Consider the following 7,310-nt stretch of genomic DNA (forward strand, 5'->3'; position numbering starts at 1 on the left):
TCCTACACAATTTTAATGAAACAGTACTACGTATACATATTCAAATTTGATTGTAATGAAACAATACTTACATATTTAAATATTATTAATTCACGTAATATATAGCTATAGGTATGATTGAGCTGTTATATTACTAACCATTTTTAACTAAATAAACATGAATCTCATAACAATATATAACAATAGGATAACGTGAATCTCATAAAATTTTTAATCAATTAAAAATCACTAAAATTATGAGCATAATACGTAAAGACAAATAAATAGGATAATCTTTAATTCCTTAAAAAAAAACTTACAGAGAGTTGAGAGAACTACACAAATAATCTTTGATGTTTGAAGAACAATAGGAGTCCAACTTCCTTTCCAAGATTGGGTTGAAACTCGTGCTGATAATGTGTTGTGAAATAATAGAAATAGATAAAACAAAGTAAGAAGAAAAAAAGAAATATATATTGATAAACTCTTGTATTGAAGTGGTCATCCACAGTCCTATTGATATCTCTTAGATGTGTTCCATAACTGTAAAGCAATCCCACCCCCCCCCCCCCCCCCCCCCCCCCCCACTAATAGCTAGCATGTCCTCTTAGTTGAACCTAACTATTAAGTTTCATTCGTTGACTAAACTCACTTGATGTAAGATCTTAATAACCTCAGCATTAGTAAATAACGCTAAATAAAGTTACAGCAAAGTACCATATACACTCCCTCTCACGTACATTTCAAAGATGATTTGACTTAAATCCAATTACTGTATCAAATCCAAATTTAACTCAAATACATAAATCCAAACATATCCAACCAAATGAGTAAACATAAATATAAAGTTACTAAATAAATAAATAAAACCTTTACCTGTAGCGGTTTAGGCTATAAAAAAAACTTTGATTACCAAAAATAATTTTTGATAATTAAAAGTTTTTTTTTTAAAATAAAAAATTTTAATAATTTTTTATTAATGCTTTCAAATTTTAAAAAATAAAATTTCAATTTTAATTAAATTAAGAAATTCAAAACACAAAATACAATCCCAGCAAATTCAAATTCAAACATAAACCCAACAAATTCAAATTCAAACACAAACCCGGAAAATTCAAAATCAAACATAGCATGATTATAATACAAGCACAACATGCTCCAAAATACAGGAACAGAAACAGAACATCTCCTTCAATGAGACCTACCAAATTGAACACACAGCCTATTCAAGGAAAACAAAGGCACAAACTCAAAAACTCATTTGCCTTAGTCTACCTGAAGCCCACATCCAAACCCACTTTGAAATCAAACACAGATCCAAGCTAAAAGTCTCAACTTTTGAACCCCCAATACCAAATCCCAAACAAACATCAGAAAATCCCTATTGCAAAAACACGACCAAAAAGAGTCCATATCCTCAAACCCAAAATTAATCAAAACACAACTAAACAAAAGTAAATAATTTTCGGCCATGGGTTAAAGAAAAAAAGAAAATGGAAAGGGAAGGGGAAGGGGAAGGGAAAGACCAGGTCCTTACTAGTGTCGGTTTAGGCTAGCTGGAGGTTGGTTAGCATTAGTAGGTCGAGAATGGAGGCTGGGCTTCGCAGGTCGAGAAGGGATGGGCTGGGTGGGCAATAGGATCAGCGGGGCTGGGCTGGGTCAGTGAGAAAACTAAAAGAAAAACAATGCAGCTACAACTAAAAGGAAAACAAAACACCATGGTGAGAAAACTAAAGTTGACAAGTGGAGAAGAGGTGGCAGTCTACTGGTACTTGGCTTGAAAAGGACACAGACAAAGGGAAGACAAAAGTCACAAAACATAAAATGATAGAAGTGAAAATAAATATGAGAAAAAAATTTAAAAGTAAGAAGCATAAAAATCAAGAGAGTCAGAGACCATAGACATGTGTGGATGAGAAAATGCAACAAAAAAAAAATGAAAAATGAAAAGAAAGTGAATCCACGATTGAGAACAAAAAGAGTAATAAAAATAAAAATAAAAATGTTGGAAATTGTAATTGGCTTAGGCGGTATGCTAGACCTATAGCCACATTTTTAAACGCAGCTATAGACTTAACCTATAGCCACATTTTAAAAACGTGGCCATAGGTTAGTTATAGCCGCATTTGAAAAACATGGCTATAGGTCCTCCTTATATATATATATATATATATATTTAAAAAAAAAAAAAAACTTATTCGGCTGGACCTATAGCCATGTTTTTAGTTCAAACGTGGTTATAGGTCCTCCTTAAAAAAAATAAAAAATAAAAATTATTCGACTGGACCTATAGCCACTTTTTTAAAACGTGGCAATAGGTAATATCAAAAAAAAAAAAAAAAAAAAAAAACACACGGATGAAACACTTATAAATGCGGCTATAGACTTAGCCTATAGCCGCGGTTTAGAAACACGGCTATAGGTCAGAGGTTAAGCTATGTTGCTTAAAAACACAGCTATAGGTTAGCTATAGCCGCGTTTTTCATAAATGTGGCTAAACCAAAAAAAAAAAAAAAACAACTATAGCTCGCGTTTTTTGTAGTGATCAACTTATTGAAATTTCATGGTATTTAAATATTAGAAGTAATCCACAATTAGCAAAGTGAACTAACATTTAATGAATATAAAAAAAAAACCTTTACCAGTAGTAGTTTCAGCTACATGATAGATTCTCTACTTGTCTCCTCAATTTATTGAAATTTCATGGTATTTAAATATCAGAAGTAATCCACAATTAGCAAAGTAAACTAACAAACGTAATTGAAATATGAAACAAACAAAAAAATAAAACTTTAGAACTAGCTGCAATTCCTTTTATTATTATACATTCAGATTTCACAATCTAAACCCATTAAAACCCAACATTAAAAATAACAAAATCAAGTCTTAAAAGTCTTTTTAAAAATATCAACTAAAATCTACAAAGTAATAAACTTAGTATAAAGAAATTTATACTATCAGATTTCAAAATCCCACAATTTCACACCCTTTTACAAAACAAAACAAAACACACAAAAAAAGAAAAAAAGAAAAAAATGTAAGAGGCCATTAAACTCATGTAGGATTTTCATATTGTGAGGGTTTTCCCTGAATTTAACAAATAGAGAGGAACAGGGATATGAATCCAAATTCCTAAATTGATAGCAAACCATAATCAAAGAGAATATTAGGAAAAGAAATTAGTACCTTTGCTTTGATTAAATTAGAGACTCTAGATTGTAGAAAGATTCCACTTCATTTTTGTAGAGAAATAAATTAAATGATTTAAATCCAAAAGAGAAAAATTCAAACAAACCCATTATTGAAAATATTTAATAAAAAATAGTCACATATCATAATTCCGATTTCCTTAACCCTAATTTCTAGAACCAAAATCTAACTGCAATTGTATAAGTGGAAAACATACAGTGAAACTAATTTAACTTTAAATTTGGTGGGAGGGAAAAAAAAGTCAAAGAAAGAATAGGGACCCGTTGGAGGCATTGTTAAACAAAAACTCAGAAGAAGAAGAAGAGTTTTTGAAAGGAACTAGGAAATGGTTCTCTATTTTCTTGATCGGAAACAATGGGGTATATGTACTTTTTGTTTGATTTTGAACGGTTTTAGACCCCTTAACCCAACCAGATTAACCTAGTTAATTAGCCAAGTGATTAATTTAGTCAAATTATTCAAATATAGGTTAACAAATCAAACAATCATATCAAATATATAAAGCTACAGAAAAGTAAATAACACAATAATATGATGACCTAGCAAACCACATGGTAAAAACCTGGGGAGGATTTGACCTAACTATCCTCAAGATAAACTTGAATCCACTATATGAAAGAATCGAAATTCATACAAAAGGACTTACAAGCTCCCCGCTTGACTTCCTAATTCTACCTACCAGTAGAACTTACTGACACGACCACGTGCAAACTTCGAATCCACGGACTCTTTTTTTCTTGGATTCTCCACAAGATACAAGCACTCCCGCTTGTGTTTCTTTAAGCTCCAATGGCAACAACTGAGTTAATCATCAAGTTGTTGATAATATCTCTACCTTGAAAACCCTAAGTTTATGTGAAGGAAAGCTCCTCAAGGATCTCACAAGAGATTCACACAAATCGCAAAGTATGAGCAACAATACACCCAGAGCAACTCTCAAAACGTGGCTAGGGTTTTGCCTTATATACCTAGGGGAAAAACATAAAACCCTAAACGTTTAATGAGGTAGGGCTGAGTTGAAAATTTTGCAGAAAAAACATTTTGGCCAACTTTCGATCGATCGAGTCTATCTTTCAATCGATCGAGCTAGGCCGAAATGCACCAATACATCTGCAGCCACTCGATTCCAACTTTACATGTGTTAGGTTCTAAAATTTTAGGAATTTATGTATTTAGAACTCTAATTTGTAATATTGGCAAACCAAGATCAAAACGATATGTTTAGTCTTGTTATAGTGTGCTCAAAGTTGTTTAATTATTGTAAAGTTGGAATCGAGAGACTGTAGATGCATTGGGGCATTTCATTCTGGCTCGATCCATCAAAGAATAGATTCGATCGATCGAAAGTCGACCAGATTGCGTTTTCTGCAGAATTTCCAACTCAGCCCTAACTCATTAAACGTTTAGGGTTTTATGTTTTTGCCCTAGGTATATAAGGCAAAACCCTAGCCACGTTTTTAGAGTTGCTCCAGTTGTATTGTTGCTCATACATTGTTGTTTTGTGTGAATCTCTTGTGAGATCTTTGAGGAGCTTTCCTTCACATAAACTTAGAGTTTTCAAGTTAGAGATAGTATCAACATCTTGATGATCAACTTGGTTGCTACCATTGAAGCTTAAAGAATATCAAGCGTGGGTGCTTGTACTTGATTGAAGAGTCCAAGAAAGAAGGAGTCCGTGGATTCGAAGTTTGCACGTAGTCGTGTCAGTAAGTTCTACTGGTGGGTAGCATTAGGAAGTCGAGTGGGGAGCTTGTAGTCCTTTTGTATGAAATTCGATTCTTTCATAGTGGATTCAGGTTTGCCTTGAGGATCGGTGGGTCAAATCCTCCCCAGGTTTTTACCATGTGGTTTCCTGGGTGATCATATCATTGTGTCTTTTATTATTCTGCTGCTTTATTATTTTGATATGATTATTTGATTGCTTTAACCTAGAATTGCATAATTTGACTAAGTAACAACTTGGCTAATTAATCTAGGCTAACCAATCTGGTAGCCAAAACACTAAGGACCCAAAGAATTATTTGAAGATGACCAACTTTTTCTCTAGGTTTTTCAAAGTTATTAACCTTAGTGGGATCATTCTTCCTAAAATTTCTAGGTTCAGCAGTGTATGTACCTCTTGCCTTTCTGTTAGTATTTCTAAGAAAGTTTTTGAAGTTTTTGGCAAGATAGGCAATCTCTGTAGCAGAGAGCTCATCATCAAATCCACCACCATCAACATCATCAACTGACTTAAGAGCCATTGATTTGGATTTGTTCACTTTAGGTAGGTCAGACTCATAGGACTGAAGAGATCCTACAAGCTCATCAACAGGGATGGAGTCCACATCCTTGCTTTCAGTGATGGCAGTCACTTTGGGTCTAAAGTCTTCAGTTAAGGATCTAAGTATCTTCCTAACAATTTTAGGTTGATCATAGATTTCACCCAAATTAAAAGCAGAATTAACAATATCATTCAGTTTGGCATAAAATTCATCAAGGACTCATCATCAGACATCCTAATGCTCTCAACCTAGAAGTTAATTGCTGCAGTTTGTTTATCTTAACTGCCTTTGTGCCTTCATGCACAATTTGGAGGATTTTTCAAGCAATATGAGCAATCTCAACATTAGAGATCCTCTTAATTCCTCCATAGAAACAGCATTGAAGATGACATTCATAGCTTTGCTATTGAAGCCAGCTGCTTCTTTTTCAAAAGTTTACCACTCACTCACAAGAGTAGTGGGCTTCTCCCATCCGTACTCAATGGAATTCCAAACTCTCTCATCAATGGAATTCAGGAATGCTTTCATCCTTACTTTTCAATAAGCACAGTTATTCCCATTAAAGTAAGGAGGAACAACAAGAGAGTGTCCATGCTCCATGATAACAGGGGTCAAGGATCAGCTCAGAGATCAAAAAATCTCAAACAAAAGAGTTACAGGCTCTGATACCACTTGAACGGTTTTAGACCCCTTAAAACACAAACAAGTCCTTCCCAGCTCTGGGCTGCTAACATAGGTGCCCCGCATCAAATATTTCTTCAAGTCTTGGAAAGCTTCTTCACAATCCTCATTCCATTGAAATCCCCTCATTTCTTTCAGAAGTTGACAGAACAGACGGGCAACGGTCTACACAATCTAGAAATGAAACGATTAAGGAATAACATTCCGTCAGGATCTGTACCTCCTTATGTTGTCGAAGAACTTCAAACACCCCCTGAAGATCCTCTATATGCTGTGCCTTCTGCTTACTTTTCACCACCATGTCATCAATATATACCTCACCATTCACTCAATCTTGGTCCCTAAACATTCTTGTCATTATACATTGAATATTGCCCTGGCATTCTTCAACCCAAAAGGCATCATAGTGTAGTGGTAGTTTACGTCCAGAGAGATGAATGTTTTTCTCCTAGTCCCTAGTAGCTAAAGTGATTTAATGATAGCCCTGAAAGGCATCCAAAAAGCTCATCCTCGGGTGCCCAAAGGTAGCATCCAGCAATTGATCTATCTTTGGCATAGGGAATGGATCCTTTGGGCATGCTTGGTTCAGATCCGTGAAATCCACACAGACTCTCCACTTGCCATTCTTTTTCTTAACCACGACGGTGTTTGCCAGCCATTCCGAGAAAAAGATCTCCCTTATTGCCTCAGCCTCTTTTAACTTCTAACTCTTGCTTTATTGCTTCGACTTTGCTCCTTGGTCTACCTTCTTGGCTTCTGCTTCTTTGGAGGAAATAATGGGTCTACATTAAGCCTATGAACACTAAACTCGGGGTCAACCCGAGAACTTCATATGGGCTCCATGCAAACACATTTACGCTCTGTATCAGAAATAACAACGATTCAACCTTATCCTCAACCTTCATACTTCTCCCTATCTGAAAATACCAATCCACATCTGGTAATATCTTCACTCTAATAAATTGCTTGGCGCAACGAGCTCCTACTCCTTCTTGGGGTTTCTGTAATTGCTATGAAGGGTCTCCTCGAAGGTTTCCTTCTGCTCAGCTACTCGTTCTTTCGATTAACCGCAGCCACTAGGCATTACCTGGCCACTTGCTTGCTCCCCCTTACCATGGTAACGGCCCGTTCAATAGGAAAATTGACTTTAACATGCATGGTGGACGAAACAGCCTC

This window comes from Quercus suber, unplaced genomic scaffold (genome assembly GCF_002906115.3).
Source record: "Quercus suber isolate HL8 unplaced genomic scaffold, Cork oak 2.0 scaffold_17, whole genome shotgun sequence".
In the NCBI taxonomy this organism is placed as follows: domain Eukaryota; kingdom Viridiplantae; phylum Streptophyta; class Magnoliopsida; order Fagales; family Fagaceae; genus Quercus; species Quercus suber.